Source organism: Mustelus asterias, chromosome 16 (genome assembly GCF_964213995.1).
Source record: "Mustelus asterias chromosome 16, sMusAst1.hap1.1, whole genome shotgun sequence".
Classification (NCBI taxonomy): domain Eukaryota; kingdom Metazoa; phylum Chordata; class Chondrichthyes; order Carcharhiniformes; family Triakidae; genus Mustelus; species Mustelus asterias.
In genome coordinates, this window is record NC_135816.1 from 98,517,038 (window position 1) to 98,535,756 (window position 18,719).

The 18,719-nt window shown below is 46.2% G+C and overlaps 11 non-coding genes across 11 annotated transcripts; 6 read left to right on the forward strand and 5 right to left on the reverse strand.

Annotated features, from left to right (window-relative positions):
• Positions 1 to 852: 852 nt before the first annotated feature.
• On the forward strand, positions 853 to 925 carry trnaq-uug (transfer RNA glutamine (anticodon UUG)). Its single transcript has one exon. It is a non-coding gene; the product is annotated as a tRNA-Gln (tRNA).
• Positions 926 to 1,187: 262 nt separating this feature from the next.
• Positions 1,188 to 1,261, reverse strand: trnat-agu (transfer RNA threonine (anticodon AGU)). Its single transcript has one exon. It is a non-coding gene; the product is annotated as a tRNA-Thr (tRNA).
• Positions 1,262 to 2,637: 1,376 nt separating this feature from the next.
• Positions 2,638 to 2,710, forward strand: trnak-uuu (transfer RNA lysine (anticodon UUU)). Its single transcript has one exon. It is a non-coding gene; the product is annotated as a tRNA-Lys (tRNA).
• Positions 2,711 to 2,972: 262 nt separating this feature from the next.
• Positions 2,973 to 3,046, reverse strand: trnat-agu (transfer RNA threonine (anticodon AGU)). Its single transcript has one exon. It is a non-coding gene; the product is annotated as a tRNA-Thr (tRNA).
• A 2,067-nt stretch (positions 3,047 to 5,113) lies between these two features.
• Positions 5,114 to 5,186, forward strand: trnaq-uug (transfer RNA glutamine (anticodon UUG)). The gene has a single exon. It is a non-coding gene; the product is annotated as a tRNA-Gln (tRNA).
• A 262-nt stretch (positions 5,187 to 5,448) lies between these two features.
• On the reverse strand, positions 5,449 to 5,522 carry trnat-agu (transfer RNA threonine (anticodon AGU)). Its single transcript has one exon. It is a non-coding gene; the product is annotated as a tRNA-Thr (tRNA).
• A 1,377-nt stretch (positions 5,523 to 6,899) lies between these two features.
• On the forward strand, positions 6,900 to 6,972 carry trnak-uuu (transfer RNA lysine (anticodon UUU)). Its single transcript has one exon. It is a non-coding gene; the product is annotated as a tRNA-Lys (tRNA).
• Positions 6,973 to 7,234: 262 nt separating this feature from the next.
• Positions 7,235 to 7,308, reverse strand: trnat-agu (transfer RNA threonine (anticodon AGU)). Its single transcript has one exon. It is a non-coding gene; the product is annotated as a tRNA-Thr (tRNA).
• A 4,975-nt stretch (positions 7,309 to 12,283) lies between these two features.
• trnak-uuu (transfer RNA lysine (anticodon UUU)) lies at positions 12,284 to 12,356 on the forward strand. The gene has a single exon. It is a non-coding gene; the product is annotated as a tRNA-Lys (tRNA).
• Positions 12,357 to 14,386: 2,030 nt separating this feature from the next.
• On the reverse strand, positions 14,387 to 14,460 carry trnat-agu (transfer RNA threonine (anticodon AGU)). The gene has a single exon. It is a non-coding gene; the product is annotated as a tRNA-Thr (tRNA).
• A 1,368-nt stretch (positions 14,461 to 15,828) lies between these two features.
• trnak-uuu (transfer RNA lysine (anticodon UUU)) lies at positions 15,829 to 15,901 on the forward strand. The gene has a single exon. It is a non-coding gene; the product is annotated as a tRNA-Lys (tRNA).
• The last annotated feature ends 2,818 nt before the right edge of the window (positions 15,902 to 18,719 follow it).

An 18,719-nucleotide genomic window follows, 5' to 3' on the forward strand; every position in this document is an offset into this window, starting at 1 on the left:
GCTGGAAAGAGTGCAGAGGAGATTTACCAGGATGCTGCCTGGTTTGGAGGGTAGGTCATATGAGGAAAGGTTGAGGGAGCTAGGGCTGTTCTCTCTGGAGCGGAGGAGGCTGAGGGGAGACTTAATAGAGGTGTAGAAAATGATGAAGGGGATAGATAGAGTGAACGTTCAAAGACTATTTCCTCGGGTGGATGGAGCTATTACAAGGGGGCATAACTATAGGGTTCGTGGTGGGAGATACAGGACGGATATCAGAGGTAGGTTCTTTACGCAGAGAGTGGTTGGGGTGTGGAATGGACTGCCTGCAGTGATAGTGGAGTCAGACACTTTAGAAACATTTAAGCGGTTATTGGATAGGCACATGGAGCACACCAGGATGATAGGGAGTGGGATAGCTTGATCTTGGTTTCAGATAAAGCTCGGCACAACATCGTGGGCCGAAGGGCCTGTTCTGTGCTGTACTGTTCTATGTTCTATGACGTACTTCAAATTGTACAACGTGAAATGCATAAACAAGTAAAACGGAGAATTGAACTCAGGAAGATCAGCCTACTGGACAAGTGCATGAACGACCTGGACCACCGTTGACTTACTTTTGGACGCAATATAGGAACGAGAGAGGCAGCACGTAAAGTGGGGATGATTTAATAAGGACGTTGTGATGCCAAATCGATGAAATTCTAAGCACGACTTGAATATTGGACATTGAGAAAGTGAGGCGAAATACTCATCTTGAATTTAACGTGGATAACATGACACTTCCCAAGCCACCTGAAAAAATGAACTCTCTTCCAAGCTTCTCTCCTCTCGAGCGCGGACAGTTGAACGGAGGGAAATGTTTGCCAGTCAGGAGCCCGGATAGCTCAGTCGGTAGAGCATCAGACTTTGAATCTGAGGGTCCAGGGTTCATGTTCCTGTTCGGGCGTAGCTGATCTTCAAACCTGAACGCAACTATTTGAGATGTCGTTCAATTTCGCTTCACTTTAACCAATTTCCCACACGCGATTGACGATTGCAGAGGTCGCCACCAGCAAAATTCACCTATTTTCATCGGTGCTGAATGGCCGGCAGAGCCAAAATGCGTCTCTGGTCTTCTTTTCCTGCTGTCGAACTGTATGACTGTCAAGTTGCGGCGTCTCACAGCAAGAGTGAGTTTGTTGTAAAACGGCGAAACGACACGCACACGAAGGTGCCGCTGAGATTCGAACTCAGGATCTCCTGTTTACTAGACAGGCGCTTTAACCAACTCAGCCACGGCGCCAATGGAACGCTGCAAGCAGCATTACATTTGTAGATGAAAAAAAATGTAACCGACCGTGGACCGTGCAATCTGAAACAAAAGCAAAAACGGTGGAAAATCACAGCAGGTCTGACAGCATCTGGGCACAGAGAACAGAAGCAACGTTTCGGGACATTTCTTCAACCACAGGGTGCTGAATGAGTTGAATTCACTACCACACAATTTAATTGAAGTCAAACTTTGTTTGATTTCAAGAAGAAATTACTTTTTGCTCTTGGGGCTAAAGGGATCCAGGGGTATGGGAGGCAGGGGGATCACGATTTGATGATCAGCCATGATCAAAATGAATGGCGGAACAGTCTCGGAGGGCCGGACGACCCTTCTAGCTTCTATATTTCCATGTCGAGATGGTGCTTCCTGACGGAATGCCACCCTGACTCGAAGCGATGTCTTTGTTCTCACTCGGCAAATGCTGAGATTTTCAAGACATTTTCTATTTTACTTTTATGTCTTTACTAAAGCTAAGTGGATGCTACTCATGCCGCCATTTCTCATGCACTGACAGACATCAACAAACACGATTATCGTTGCTTTGGAGTACATGGAGGCCAGATTCGCCAGCAACGTTCTTCTTTTAACTGGCTACTTAGGTGACTGATCTGCAGTGTTAAAACTGTTAAATCTGCGAAACCATTTCAGCCTATTCCTGGGCAATGGGAACATGCTGCCGAATGAAGTGTTACTTGACAATCCAATTTCCTTTTCACGGATGGCTTGCTGGAAATAGAGAACACAGTTTTGGAAATCAAATGGATTAAAGCTGCGGCAAATCATTTGTCAACGATGTACATATGAACAAAAGTCGTCGTTAATAGTTTGAAGATCAGTGCAGAGAGAACAAGAGTCAATGTTTAGATAGAACCGACACGTGCTTGATGGCCGGAACAGACTCGATGTGCCAAATGGACACTTTCTGCTGCAGAATGCAGGACACTGAAACTGGTGGTCCTCAGAGAGATGGTGATTTACTTCAAATTGTACAACGTGAAATGCAGAAACAAGTACCACGGAGAATTGAACTCAGGACTATCAGCCGACTGGACAATTGCATGAACGACTTGGACCACCGTTGACATACTTTTGGACGCAATTTAGGAACGAGAGAGGCAGCACGTAAATTGGGGATGATTTGATAAGGACGTTGTGCTGCCAAATCGATGAAATTCTAAGCACGACTTGAATTTTAGACATTGAGAAAGTGAGGCGAAATAGTCATCTTGAATTTAACGTGGATAACATGACACTTCCCAAGCCAATTGAAAAAATGAACTCTCTTCCAAGCTTCTCACCTCGAGAGCGCGGCCAGTTGAACGGAGGGAAACGAGTAGTAGTCAGGAGCCCGGATAGCTCAGTCGGCAGAGCATCAGACTTTTAATCTGAGGGTCCAGGGTTCAAGTCCCTGTTCGGGCGTAGCTTATCTTCAAATCTGAACTCCACTGTTTGAGATGTGGTTCAATTTCGCTTCACTTTAACCAATTCCTCACACGCGATTGACAATTGCAGAAGTCGCCACCAGCAAAATTCACCTATTTTCATCGGTGCTTCATGGCCGGCAGAGCCAAAATGCGCCTCTGGTCTTCTTTTCCTGCTGTCGAACTGGGTGTGGGTCAAGTTGCGGCGTCTCACAGCAAGAGTGAGTTTGTTGCAAAACGGCGAAAGGCCACGTACACGAAGGTGCCGCTGGGATTCGAACTCAGGATCTCCTGATTACTAGACAGGCGCTTTAACCAACTAAGCCACGGCGCCAATGGAACGCTGCAACCAGCATTACAATTTGCAGATGAAAAAAAACGCAACCGACCGTGGACCCTGCAATCTGAAACAAAAGCAAAAACGCTGGAAAATCACAGCAGGTCTGACAGCATCTGGGCACAGAGAACAGAAACAACGTTTCAGGACATTTCTTCACTCACAGGGTGCTGAATGAGTTGAATTCACTACCACACAATTTAATTGAAGTCAAACTTTGTTTGATTTCAAGAAGAAATTACTTTTCGCTCTTGGGGCTAAAGGGATCCAGGGGTATGGGAGGAAGGGGAATCACGATTTGATGACCAGCCAAGATCAAAATGAATGGCGGAACAGTCTCGGAGGGCCGGACGACCCTTCTAGCTTCTATATTTCCATGTCGAGATGGTGCTTCCTGACGGAATGCCACCCTGACTCGAAACGTTGTCTTTGTTCTCTCTCGGCAAATGCTGAGATTTTCAAGACATTTTCTATTTTACTTTTATGTCTTTCCTAAAGCTAAGTGGATGCTACTCATGCCCCTATTTCTCATGTACTGACAGACATCAACAAACACGATTATCGTTGCTTGGGAGTACATGGAGGCCAGATTCGCCAGCAACTTTCTTCTTTGAACTGGGTACTTAGGAGACTGATCTGCAGTGTTTAAACTGTTAAATCTGCGAAACCATTTCAGCCTATTCCTGGGCAATGGGAACATGCTGCCGAATGAAGTGTTCATTGACAATCCAATTTCTTGTTCACGGATGACTTGCTGGAAACAGAGAACACAGTTTTGGAAATCAAATGGATTAAAGCTGCGGCAAATCATTTGTCAACGATGTACATCTGAACAAAAGTCGTCGTGAATAGTTTGAAGATCAGTGCAGAGAGAACAAGAGTCAATGTTTAGATAGAACCGCCACGAGCTTGATGGCCGGAACAGACTCGATGTGCCAAAGGGACACTTTCTGCTGCAGAATGCAGGACACTGAAACTGGTGGTCCTCAGAGAGATGGTGGAGTCCATATCCACAGATCTCTAAAGGTTGCCAGTCAAGTGGATAGAGCTGTGAAGAAGGCCTATAGTGTGTTAGATTTTATTAACAGGGGGTTGGAGTTTAAGAGCCGTGGCGTTATGCTGCAACTGTACAGGACCTTGGTGAGACCACATTTGGAATATTGTGTGCAGTTCTGGTCACCTCACTATAAGAAGGATGTGGAAGCGCTGGAAAGAGTGCAGAGGAGGTTTACCAGGATGCTGCCTGGTTTGGAGGGTAGGTCATATGAGGAAAGGTTGAGGGAGCTAGGGCTGTTCTCTCTGGAGCGGAGGAGGCTGAGGGGAGACTTAATAGAGGTGTAGAAAATGATGAAGGGGATAGATAGAGTGAACGTTCAAAGACTATTTCCTCGGGTGGATGGAGCTATTACAAGGGGGCATAACTATAGGGTTCGTGGTGGGAGATACAGGACGGATATCAGAGGTAGGTTCTTTACGCAGAGAGTGGTTGGGGTGTGGAATGGACTGCCTGCAGTGATAGTGGAGTCAGACACTTTAGAAACATTTAAGCGGTTATTGGATAGGCACATGGAGCACACCAGGATGATAGGGAGTGGGATAGCTTGATCTTGGTTTCAGATAAAGCTCGGCACAACATCGTGGGCCGAAGGGCCTGTTCTGTGCTGTACTGTTCTATGTTCTATGTTCTATGACGTACTTCAAATTGTACAACGTGAAATGCATAAACAAGTAAAACGGAGAATTGAACTCAGGAAGATCAGCCTACTGGACAAGTGCATGAACGACCTGGACCACCGTTGACTTAATTTTGGACGCAATATAGGAACGAGAGAGGCAGCACGTAAAGTGGGGATGATTTAATAAGGACGTTGTGATGCCAAATCGATGAAATTCTAAGCACGACTTGAATATTGGACATTGAGAAAGTGAGGCGAAATACTCATCTTGAATTTAACGTGGATAACATGACACTTCCCAAGCCACCTGAAAAAATGAACTCTCTTCCAAGCTTCTCTCCTCTCGAGCGCGGACAGTTGAACGGAGGGAAATGTTTGCCAGTCAGGAGCCCGGATAGCTCAGTCGGTAGAGCATCAGACTTTGAATCTGAGGGTCCAGGGTTCAAGTTCCTGTTCGGGCGTAGCTGATCTTCAAACCTGAACGCAACTATTTGAGATGTCGTTCAATTTCGCTTCACTTTAACCAATTTCTCACACGCGATTGACGATTGCAGAGGTCGCCACCAGCAAAATTCACCTATTTTCATCGGTGCTGAATGGCCGGCAGAGCCAAAATGCGTCTCTGGTCTTCTTTTCCTGCTGTCGAACTGCATGACTGTCAAGTTGCGGCGTCTCACAGCAAGAGTGAGTTTGTTGTAAAACGGCGAAACGACACGCACACGAAGGTGCCGCTGAGATTCGAACTCAGGATCTCCTGTTTACTAGACAGGCGCTTTAACCAACTCAGCCACGGCGCCAATGGAACGCTGCAACCAGCATTACAATTTGTAGATGAAAAAAAACGTAACCGACCGTGGACCGTGCAATCTGAAACAAAAGCAAAAACGGTGGAAAATCACAGCAGGTCTGACAGCATCTGGGCACAGAGAACAGAAGCAACGTTTCGGGACATTTCTTCAACCACAGGGTGCTGAATGAGTTGAATTCACTACCACACAATTTAATTGAAGTCAAACTTTGTTTGATTTCAAGAAGAAATTACTTTTTGCTCTTGGGGCTAAAGGGATCCAGGGGTATGGGAGGCAGGGGGATCACGATTTGATGATCAGCCATGATCAAAATGAATGGCGGAACAGTCTCGGAGGGCCGGACGACCCTTCTAGCTTCTATATTTCCATGTCGAGATGGTGCTTCCTGACGGAATGCCACCCTGACTCGAAGCGATGTCTTTGTTCTCACTCGGCAAATGCTGAGATTTTCAAGACATTTTCTATTTTACTTTTATGTCTTTACTAAAGCTAAGTGGATGCTACTCATGCCGCCATTTCTCATGCACTGACAGACATCAACAAACACGATTATCGTTGCTTTGGAGTACATGGAGGCCAGATTCGCCAGCAACGTTCTTCTTTTAACTGGCTACTTAGGTGACTGATCTGCAGTGTTAAAACTGTTAAATCTGCGAAACCATTTCAGCCTATTCCTGGGCAATGGGAACATGCTGCCGAATGAAGTGTTACTTGACAATCCAATTTCCTTTTCACGGATGGCTTGCTGGAAATAGAGAACACAGTTTTGGAAATCAAATGGATTAAAGCTGCGGCAAATCATTTGTCAACGATGTACATATGAACAAAAGTCGTCGTTAATAGTTTGAAGATCAGTGCAGAGAGAACAAGAGTCAATGTTTAGATAGAACCGACACGTGCTTGATGGCCGGAACAGACTCGATGTGCCAAATGGACACTTTCTGCTGCAGAATGCAGGACACTGAAACTGGTGGTCCTCAGAGAGATGGTGATTTACTTCAAATTGTACAACGTGAAATGCAGAAACAAGTACCACGGAGAATTGAACTCAGGACTATCAGCCTACTGGACAATTGCATGAACGACTTGGACCACCGTTGACATACTTTTGGACGCAATTTAGGAACGAGAGAGGCAGCACGTAAATTGGGGATGATTTGATAAGGACGTTGTGCTGCCAAATCGATGAAATTCTAAGCACGACTTGAATTTTAGACATTGAGAAAGTGAGGCGAAATAGTCATCTTGAATTTAACGTGGATAACATGACACTTCCCAAGCCAATTGAAAAAATGAACTCTCTTCCAAGCTTCTCACCTCGAGAGCGCGGCCAGTTGAACGGAGGGAAACGAGTAGTAGTCAGGAGCCCGGATAGCTCAGTCGGCAGAGCATCAGACTTTTAATCTGAGGGTCCAGGGCTCAAGTCCCTGTTCGGGCGTAGCTTATCTTCAAATCTGAACTCCACTGTTTGAGATGTGGTTCAATTTCGCTTCACTTTAACCAATTCCTCACACGCGATTGACAATTGCAGAAGTCGCCACCAGCAAAATTCACCTATTTTCATCGGTGCTTCATGGCCGGCAGAGCCAAAATGCGCCTCTGGTCTTCTTTTCCTGCTGTCGAACTGGGTGTGGGTCAAGTTGCGGCGTCTCACAGCAAGAGTGAGTTTGTTGCAAAACGGCGAAACGCCACGTACACGAAGGTGCCGCTGGGATTCGAACTCAGGATCTCCTGTTTACTAGACAGGCGCTTTAACCAACTAAGCCACGGCGCCAATGGAACGCTGCAACCAGCATTACAATTTGCAGATGAAAAAAAACGCAACCGACCGTGGACCCTGCAATCTGAAACAAAAGCAAAAACGCTGGAAAATCACAGCAGGTCTGACAGCATCTGGGCACAGAGAACAGAAACAACGTTTCAGGACATTTCTTCACTCACAGGGTGCTGAATGAGTTGAATTCACTACCACACAATTTAATTGAAGTCAAACTTTGTTTGATTTCAAGAAGAAATTACTTTTCGCTCTTGGGGCTAAAGGGATCCAGGGGTATGGGAGGAAGGGGAATCACGATTTGATGACCAGCCAAGATCAAAATGAATGGCGGAACAGTCTCGGAGGGCCGGACGACCCTTCTAGCTTCTATATTTCCATGTCGAGATGGTGCTTCCTGACGGAATGCCACCCTGACTCGAAACGTTGTCTTTGTTCTCTCTCGGCAAATGCTGAGATTTTCAAGACATTTTCTATTTTACTTTGATGTCTTTCCTAAAGCTAAGTGGATGCTACTCATGCCCCTATTTCTCATGTACTGACAGACATCAACAAACACGATTATCGTTGCTTGGGAGTACATGGAGGCCAGATTCGCCAGCAACGTTCTTCTTTGAACTGGGTACTTAGAAGACTGATCTGCAGTGTTAAAACTGTTAAATCTGCGAAACCATTTCAGCCTATTCCTGGGCAATGGGAACATGCTGCCGAATGAAGTGTTCATTGACAATCCAATTTCTTGTTCACGGATGACTTGCTGGAAACAGAGAACACAGTTTTGGAAATCAAATGGATTAAAGCTGCGGCAAATCATTTGTCAACGATGTACATATGAACAAAAGTCGTCGTTAACAGTTTGAAGTGCTGTGCATAGAGAAAAAGAGTCAATGTTTAGATAGAATCGACACGTTCTTGATGGCCGGAAAATACTCGATGTGTCAAAGGGACACTTTATGCTGCAGAATGCAGGACACTGAAACTGGTGGTCCTCAGTGAGATGGTGAGTCACTTCAAATTGTACAACGTGAATTGCATAAACAAGTATCACGGAGATTTCAACTCAGTGATATCAGCCTACTAGACAAGTGCATGAACGAACTGAACCACTGTTGACTTACTTTTGTAGTTGTAGGGGATTCTATTATCAGGGGGATAGATAGTATCCTTTGTGAGCAGGATAGAGTGTCCCGCATGGTATGTTGCCTGCCCGGTGCTAGGGTGCGGGACATCTCTGACCGGCTTGAAAGGATACTGGAGAGGGAGGGGGAGGATCCAGTTGTTGTGGTCCATGTTGGTACCAACAACATAGGCAAGTCTAGGAAAGAGGACCTGTTTGGAGATTATAAAGAGCTAGGATTCAAATTAAAAAACAGGTCCTCAAGGGTCATAATCTCCGGATTACTGCCCGAGCCACGTGCAAATTGGCATTGGGAGGCAAGAATAAGGGAAGTTAACACGTGGCTGAAAGAGTGGTGTGGGAAAGAGGGGTTCTTTTTCATGGGACACTGGCATCAGTTTTGGGGCAGGGGGGACCTATACCGTTGGGATGGTCTCCACCTGGACCGAGCTGGGATCAGTGTTCTGGTGAAGAGAGTAAATGGGGTGGTCAATAAGAGTTTAAACTAGAGATTGGGGGGGAAGGGAAAGTCAGGGAACCAAGAGGTGAAGGAATCAGTGGGAAGCGTAGCTGCTTAGGATTACAAAAAATCACGAAAAGACAGCACTCAGGAGAGGTTACGATAGTCCCCATCTCACAAAATATGACACAGTGTCTGGAAAGGCTCAGTAAACCAAGGTCCACCACACTACGAAAACAAAAAGGGACGGTCAATAGGGAATTAAAGGTGCTATATTTAAATGCCCGCAGTGTCCGGAACAAGGTAGATGAGCTTGTGGCCCAGATTGTGACTGGCAGGTATGATGTGGTAGGCATCACAGAGACGTGGTTGCAGGGGGTTCAGGACTGGCAGTTAAACATCCAGGGATTCACAACCTATCGAAAAGACAGAGAGGTGGGTAGAGGGGGCGAGGTTGCCTTGTTAATTAGAAATGAAATTAAATCAGTCGCACTAAACGACATAGGGTCAGACGATGTGGAGTCTCTGTGGGTAGAGTTGAGGAACCACAAAGGCAAAAAAACCATAATGGGAGTTATGTACAGGCCTCCTGACATTGGTCAGGACCAGGGACACAAAATGCACCACGAAATAGAAAGGGCATGTCAGAAAGGCAAGGTCACAGTGATCATGGGGGATTTCAATATGCAGGTGGACTGGGTAAATAATGTTGCCAGTGGACCCAAAGAAAGGGAATTCATTGAATGTTTACAGGATGGCTTTTTGGAACAGCTTGTGATGGAGCCCACGAGGGAACAGGCTATTCTGGGCTTAGTGTTATGTAATGAGCCAGACGTGATAAAAGATCTTAAAGTAAGGGAACACTTAGGAAGCAGTGATCATAATATGGTAGAATTCAGTCTGCAATTTGAAAGAAGGAAGGCAGAATCAGATGTGAAGGTTCTACAGTTAAATAAAGGTAATTACAGGCGCATGAGGGAGGAACTGACAAAAATCGACTGGAAGCAGAGCCTAGTGGGAAAGACAGTAGAACAGCAATGGCAGGAGTTTCTGGGAGTAATTGAGGACACAGTGCAGAGGTTCATCCCAAACAAAAGAAAGGTTATCAGAGGGGGGATTAGGCAGCCATGGCTGACAAAGGAAGTCAGGGAATGCATCAAGGCAAAAGAGAGAGCCTATAATGTGGCAAAGAGTAGTGGGAAGTCAGAAGATTGGGAAGGGTATAAAAACAAACAGAGGATAACAAAGAGAGAAATAAGGAAGGAGAGGATCAAATATGAAGGTAGGCTAGTCAGTAACATTAGGAATGATAGTAAAAGTTTCTTTAAATACATTAAAAACAAACGGGAGGCAAAAGTAGACATTGGGCCGCTCCAAAATGACGCTGGTAATCTAGTGATGGGAGACAAGGAAATAGCTGAGGAACTTAATAAGTACTTTGCGTCAGTCTTCACAGTAGAAGACATGAGTAATATCCCAACAATTCAGGAAAGTCAGGGGGCAGAGTTGAATATGGTTGCCATCACAAAGGAGAAAGTGCAAGAGAAACTAAAAGGTCTGAAAATTGATAAATCTCCGAGCTCAGATGGGCTACATCCTCGAGTTCTTAAGGAGATAGCTGAAGAAATAGTGGAGGCGTTAGTTATGATCTTTCAAAAGTCACTGGAGTCAGGGAAAGTCCCAGAGGATTGGAAAATCGCTGTTGTAACCCCACTGTTCAAGAAGGGAACAAGAAAAAAGATGGAAAATTATAGGCCAATTAGCCTAACCTCAGTTGTTGGCAAAATTCTAGAATCCATCGTTAAGGATGAGATTTCTAAATTATTGGAAGTGCAGGGTCGGATTAGGACAAGTCAGCATGGATTTAGTAAGGGGCGGTCGTGCCTGACAAACCTGTTAGAGTTCTTTGAAGAGATAATAAATAGGTTAGACCAAGGAGAGCCAATGGATGTTATCTATCTTGACTTCCAAAAGGCCTTTGACAAGGTGCCTCACGGGAGACTGCTGAGTAAAATAAAGGCCCATGGTATTCGAGGCAAGGTACTAACATGGATTGACGATTGGCTGTCAGACAGAAGGCAGAGAGTTGGGATAAAAGGTTATTTCTCAGAATGGCAACCGGTGACAAGTGGTGTCCCGCAGGGTTCAGTGTTGGGGCCACAGCTGTTCTCTTTATATATTAACGATCTAGATGACGGGACTGGGAGCATTCTGGCCAAGTTTGCCGATGATACAAAGATAGGTGGAGGGGCAGGTAGTATTGAGGTGGGGAGGCTGCAGAAAGATTTAGACAGTTTAGGAGAGTGGTCCAAGAAGTGGCTGATGAAATTCAACGTGGGCAAGTGCGAGGTCGTACACTTTGGAAAAAAGAATAGAGGCATGGACTATTTTCTAAACGGTGACAAAATTCATAATGCTAAAGTGCAAAGGAACTTGGGAGTCCTAGTCCAGGATTCTCTAAAGGTAAACTTGCAGGTTGAGTCCGTAATTAAGAAGGCAAATGTAATGTTGTCATTTATCTCAAGAGGCTTGGAATACAAAAGCAGGGATGTACTTCTGAGGCTTTATAAAGCACTGGTTAGGCCCCATTTGGAGTACTGTGAGCAATTTTGGGCCCCACACCTCAGGAAGGAGATACTGGCACTGGAGCGGGTCCAGCGGAGATTCACACGGATGATCCCAGGAATGGTAGGCCTGACATACGATGAACGTCTGAGGATCGTGGGATTGTATTCGTTGGAGTTTAGGAGGTTGAGGGGAGATCTGATAGAAACTTACAAGAAAATGAACGGCTTAGATAGGATGGACGTAGGGAAGTTGTTTCCATTAACAGGGGAGACTAGGACGCGGGGGCACAGCCTTAGAATAAAAGGGAGTCACTTTAGAACAGAGATGAGGAGAAATTTCTTCAGCCAGAGAGTGGTGGGTCTGTGGAATTCATTGCCACAGAGGGCTGTGGAGGCCGAGACGTTGAGCGTCTTCAAGACAGAAATTGATAAATTCTTGATTTCTCGAGGAATTAAGGGCGATGGGGAGAGAGCGGATAAATGGAGTTGAAATCAACCATGATTGAATGGTGGAGTGGACTCGATGGGCCGAATGGCCTTACTTCCGCTCCTATGTCTTATGGTCTTATGGTCTTATGGACGCAATATTGGAACGAGAGAGTCGGCACGTAAAGTGGGGATGATTTGATGAGGTTGTTGTGGTGCCAAATCGATGAAATTCTAAGCACGACTTGACTTTTGGTCATTTAGAAAGTGAGGCGAAATACTCATCTTGAATTTAACGTGGATAACATGACACTTCCCCTGCCAAATTAAAAATGAACTCTCTTCCAATCTTCTCTCCTCTAGAGCGCGGCTAATTCAACGGAGGGAAATGATTGGCATTCTGGAGCCCGGATAGCTCAGTCGGTAGAGCATCAGACTTTTTATTTGAGGGTCCTGGGTTCAAGTCCCTGTTCGAGCGGAGCTTTTCATCCAGCCTGCACGCAACTGTTTGAGATGTTGTTCAAGTTCGCTTAACTTTAACCAATTCCTCACACGCGATTGACAATTGCAGAAGTCGCCACCAGCAAAATGCATCAATTTTCATCGGTGCTTGATGGCCCGCACAGCCAAATGCGCCTCTGGTCTTCTTTTCCTGCTGTCTCACTGGATGGGGGTCAAGTTGCGGCGTCTCACAGCACGAGTGAGTGTGTTGCAAAACGCCATGCATACGAAGGTGCCGCTGAGATTCGAACTCAGAATCGCCTGTTTATTACACCAGTCGCTTTAACCAACTAAGCCACGGCGCCAATGGAACGGCCCCAGCAGCCTTACAATTTGTATATAAAAATAAATGCAACCGACCGTGGACCCTGCAATCTGAAACAAAAGCAAAAATGCTGGAAAATCGCAGCAGGTCTGACAGCACCTGGGCACAGAGAACAGAAACAACGTTTCGGGGAATTTCTTCACCCACAAGGTACTGAATGAGTTGAATTCACTCCCACACAATTTCATTGAAGTCAAACTTTGTTTGATTTCAAGAAGAAGTTACTTGGGGCGAAAGGGATCCAGGGGTATGGGAGGAAGGGGGATCACGATTTGATGATCAGCCAAGATCAAAATGAATGGCGGAACAGTCTCGGAGGGCCGGACGACCCTTCTAGCTTCTATATTTCCATGTCGACATTCTGCAATCTGACGGAATGTCATCCTGACTCGAAACGTTGTCTTTGTTCTCTCTCGGCAAATGCTGAGATTTTCAAGACATTTTCTATTTTACTTTTATGTCTTTACTAAAGCTAAGTGGATGCTACTCATGCCCCTATTTCTCATGTACTGACAGACATCAACAAACACGATTATCGTTGCTTGGGAGTACATGGAGGCCAGATTCGCCAGCAACGTTCTTCTTTGAACTGGGTACTTAGGTGACTGATCTGCGGTATTAAAACTGTTAAATCTGCGAAACCATTTCAACCTATTCCTGGGCAATGGGAACATGCTGCCGAATGAAGTGTTCATTGACAATCCAATTTCCTTTTCACGGATGGCTTGCTGGAAATAGAGAACACAGTTTTGGAAATCAATTTGATTAAAGCTGCGGCAAATCATTTGTCAACGATACACATATGAACAAAAGTCGTCGTTAATAGTTTGAAGATCTGTGCAGAGAGAATAAGAGTCAATGTTTAGATAGAACCGACACGTGCTTGATGGCCCGAACAGACTCGATGTGCCAAAGGGACACTTTCTGCTGCAGAATGCAGGACACTGAAACTGGTGGTCCTCAGAGAGATGGTGATGTACTTCAAATTGTACAACGTGAAATGCATAAACAATTACCACGGAGATTTTAACTCAGGAATATCAGCCGACTAGACAAGTGCATGAACGAACTGAACCACCGTTGAATTACTTTTGGACGCAATATAGGAACGAGAGAGGCAGCAAGTAAAGTGGGGATGATTTGATGAGGTCGTTGTGGTGCCAAATCGATGAAATTCTAAGCACGACTTGACTTTTGGACAGTGAGAAAGTGAGGCGAAATACTCATCTTGAATTTAACGTGGATAACATGACACTTCCCCAGCCACATTAAAAAGTGAACTCTCTTCCAAGCTTCTCTCCTCTCGAGCGCGGCAAGTTCAACGGAGGGAAATGATTGGCATTCTGGAGCCCGGATAGCTGAGTCGGGAGAGCATCAGACTTTTTATTTGAGGTCCTGGGTTCAAGTCCCTGTTCGGGCGTAACTTATCTTCAAGCCTGAACGCATCTGTTTGAGATGTAGTTCAATTTCGCTTCACTTTAACCAATTCCTCACACGCGATTGACAATTGCAGAAGTCGCCACCAGCAAAATTCACCTATTTTCATCGGTGCTTCATGGCCGGCACAGCCAAAATCCGCCTCTGGTCTTCTTTTCCTGGTGTCGAACTGGGTGAGGGTCAAGTTGCGGCGTCTCACAGCAAGAGTGAGTTTGTTGCGAAACGGCGAAACGCCACGTACACGACGGTGCCGCTGAGATTCGAACTCAGCATCTCCAGTTTACTAGACAGGCGCTTTAACCAACTAAGCCACGGCGCCAATGGAACGCTGCAAGCAGCATTACAATTTGCAGATGAAAAAAAACGCAACCGACCGTGGACCCTGCAATCTGAAACAAAAGCAAAAACGCTGGAAAATCACAGCAGGTCTGACAGCATCTGGGCACAGAGAACAGAAGCAACTTTTCGGGACATTTCTTCAACCACAGCGTGCTGAATGAGTTGAATTCACTACCACACAATTATATGAAGTCAAACTTTGTTTGATTTCAAGAAGAAATTACTTTTCGCTCTTGGGGCTAAAGGGATCCAGGGGTATGGGAGGAAGGGGAATCACGATTTGATGATCAGCCATGATCTAAATGAATGGCGGAACAGTCTCGGAGGGCCGGACGACTCTTCTAGCTTCTATATTTCCATGTCGAGATTCTGCATCCTGACGGAATGTCATCCTGACTCGAAACGTTGTCTTTGTTCTCTCTCGGCAAATGCTGAGATTTTCAAGACATTTTCTTTTATGTGTTTACTAAAGCTAAGTGGATGCTACTCATGCCCCTATTTCTCATGTACTGACAGACATCAACAAACACGATTATCGTTGCTTGGGAGTACATGGAGGCCAGATTCGCCAGCAACTTTCTTCTTTTTACTGGGTACTTAGGAGACTGATCTGCAGTGTTAAAACTGTTAAATCTGCGAAACCATTTCAGCCTCTTCCTGGGCAATGGCAACATGCTGCCGAATGAAGTGTTCATTGACAATCCAATTTCCTTTTCACGGATGGCTTGCTGGAAATAGAGAACACAGTTTTGGAAATCAATTTGATTAAAGCTGCGGCAAATCATTTGTCAACGATGTACATATGAACAAAAGTCGTCGTTAATAGTTTGAAGATCTGTGCAGAGAGAATAAGAGTCAATGTTTAGATAGAACCGACACGTGCTTGATGGCCCGAACAGACTCGATGTGCCAAAGGGACACTTTCTGCTGCAGAATGCAGGACACTGAAACTGGTGGTCCTCAGAGAGATGGTGATGTACTTCAAATTGTACAACGTGAAATGCAGAAACAAGTACCACGGAGAATTGAACTCAGGAATATCAGCCTACTAGACAAGTGCATGAACGACCAGGACCACCGTTGACTTACTTTTGGACGCAATATAGGAACGAGAGAGGCAGCACGGAAAGTGGGGATGATTTGATAAGGACGTTGTGATGCCAAATCGATGAAATTCTAAACACGACTTGAATTTTGGACATTGAGAAAGTGAGGCGAAATACCCATCTTGAATTTAACGTGGATAACATGACACTTCCCCAGCCACATTAAAAAATGAACTCTCTTCCAAGCTTCTCTCCTCTCGAGCGCGTCCAGTTGAACGGAGGGAAAAGATTAGCTGGCAGGAGCCCGGATAGCTCAGTCGGGAGAGCATCAGACTTTTAATCTGAGGGTCCAGGGTTCTTGTCCCTGTTCGGGCGTAGCTTATCTTCAAGCCTGAACGCAAATGTTTGAGATGTCGTTCAATTTCGCTTAACTTCAACCAATTCCTCACACGCGAATGACAATTGCAGAACTCGCTTCCAGCAAAATTCATCCAGTTTCATCGGTGCTTGATGGCCGGCACAGCCAAAATGCGCCTCTGGTCTTCTTTTCCTGCCGTCGAACTGGATGACGGTCAAGTTGCGGCGTCTCGCAGCAAGTGTGAGTTTGTTGCAAAACGGCGAAACGCCACGCAGACGAACGTGCCGCTGAGATTAGAATTCAGGATCTCCTGTTTACTGGACAGGCGCTTTAACCAACTATGCCACGGCACCAATGAAACACTGCAAGCAGCATTACAATTTGTATATAAAAATAAATGCAACCGACCGTGGACCCTGCAATCTGAAACAAAAGCAAAAACGCTGGAAAATCACAGCAGGTCTGACAGCATCTGGGCACAGAGAATAGAAGCAACGTTTCGGGACATTTCTTCAACCACAGGGTGCTGAATGAGTTGAATTCACTACCACACAATTTAGTTGAAGTCAAACTTTGTTTGATTTCAAGAAGAAATTACTTTTCGCTCTTGGGGCTAAAGGGATCCAGGGGTATGGGTGGAAGGGGGATCACGATTTGATGATCAGCCAAGATCAAAATGAATGGCGGAACAGTCTCGGAGGGCCGAACGACCCTTCTAGCTTCTATATTTCCGTGTCGAGATTCTGCATCCTGACGGGATGTCATCCTGATCGAAACGTTGTCTTTGTTCTCTCTCGACAAATGCTGAGATTTTCAAGACATTTTCTATTTTACTTTTATGTCTTTTACTCAAGCCGCGTGGATGCTACTCATGCCCCTATTTCTGATGTACTTACAGACATCAACAAACACGATTATCGTTGCTTGGGATTACATGGAAGCCAGATTCGCCAGCAACTTTCTTCTTTTAAGTGTTTACTTAGGAGACTGATCTGCAGTGTTAAAACTGTTAAATCTGCGACACCATTTCAGCCTATTCCTGGGCAATGGGAACATGAATGAAGTGTTCATTGACAATCCAATTTATTTTTTACGGATGGCTGGCTGGAAATAGTGAACACAGTTTTGGAAATCAAAGGTTTCTCATTTACACTCCTCATTTACAGGGTCACTCCTCATTGACAGAGGGCTCTCCTCATTGACAAGGGGCGCTCCTCATTGACAAGGGGTACTCCTCATTGACAGCATCACTCATTGACAGAGGGCACTCCTCATTGACAGGGGGCTCTCCTCATTGAGAGAGGCAGTCCTCATTGACAAGGGGCGCTCCTCATTGACAAGGGGTACTCCTCATTGACAGCATCACTCATTGACTGAGGGCACTCCTCATTGACAGAGGGCATTCCTCATTGACAGAGGGCACTCCTTATTGACAGGGGGCACTCCTAATTGACAGGGGGCACACCTAACTGACAGGGGGCATTCCTCATTGTCAGGGGGCCCTCCGCATTTATAGTGGGCCCTACTCATTGACAGGGGGCATTGCACATTGACGGGTCAGGCAGTCCAAATTTACAGGGGTCACGCCTAATTGACAGGGGTCACTCCTAATTGACAGGGGGCTCTCCTCATTGACAGGGGTACTCCTGATTGACTGCGGGCACTCCTCATTGACAGGGGGCACACCTCATTGACATGGGTTACTCCTCGTAGACAGCGGTGCACTCCTCATTGACAGGGGGCACACCTCATTGACGGGGGCATTGCTCATTGACAGGGTGCATTGCCCATTGACGGGGGGCACTCCTCATTGACGGGGGGCACTCCTAATTTGCAGAGGTGACTCCTCATTGACGGCGGGGAGGGGGCACTCCTCATTGACAGGGGGCACTCCTCATTGACAGGGGGCACTCCTTATTGACAAAGGGCACTCCTCATTGACACGGTCACTCATTGACAGAGGGCACTCCTCATTGACAGGGTTACTCTTCGACAGAGGGCACTCCTCATTCACAGGGGTCACTCCTCATTGACAGGGGTCATTTCTCAATGACAGGGGGCACTCCTCATTGACAGGGAGCACTCCTGATTGTCAGGGAGCCTTCCGCATTTACAGGGGGCCCTCCCCATTGACAGGGGGCTTTCCTCATTGACAGAAGACACTCCTCATTGACTGGGGGCACTCCTCATTGACGGGGGGCACTCCTCAAAGACAGGGGGCAGTCCTCATTGCCACGGGACACTCCTCATTGACAGGGGTCACTCCTCATTGACAGGGTCACTCCTCATTGACGGGGGGCACTCCTCATTGACGGGGGTATTCGTCATTGATGGGGGAGCTCCTCATTGATGGGGCGCACTCCTCATTTACAGGGTCGCTCCTCATTGACAGGGGGCACTCCTCGCTGACAGGGGTCACTCCTCATTGATAGGGGACACCTTTCATTGATAGGGGGTACCCCCATTGATAGGGGGCACTCCTCATTGACAGGGGGCACTCCTCATTGACAGGGGGCACTCCTCATTGACAGGGGGCACTCATCATTGACAGGGGGCACTCCTCATAGATGGGGGGGGGGAGCAGTCCTCATTGACAAGGTGCAGTCCTCATTGACAGGGATCACTTCTAATTGACAGGCAACACCCCTAATTGACAGGGATCACTCCTAATTGAAACGGGGCACTCCTCATTGACAGAGGGCACTCCTCATTGACACGGAGCACTCCTCATTGACAGGGGGCACTCCTCATTGACCGGATCACTTCTTGACAGAGGCCACTCCTCATTGACAGGGTCAATCCTCATTGATAGAGGTCACTCCTCATTGACAGAGG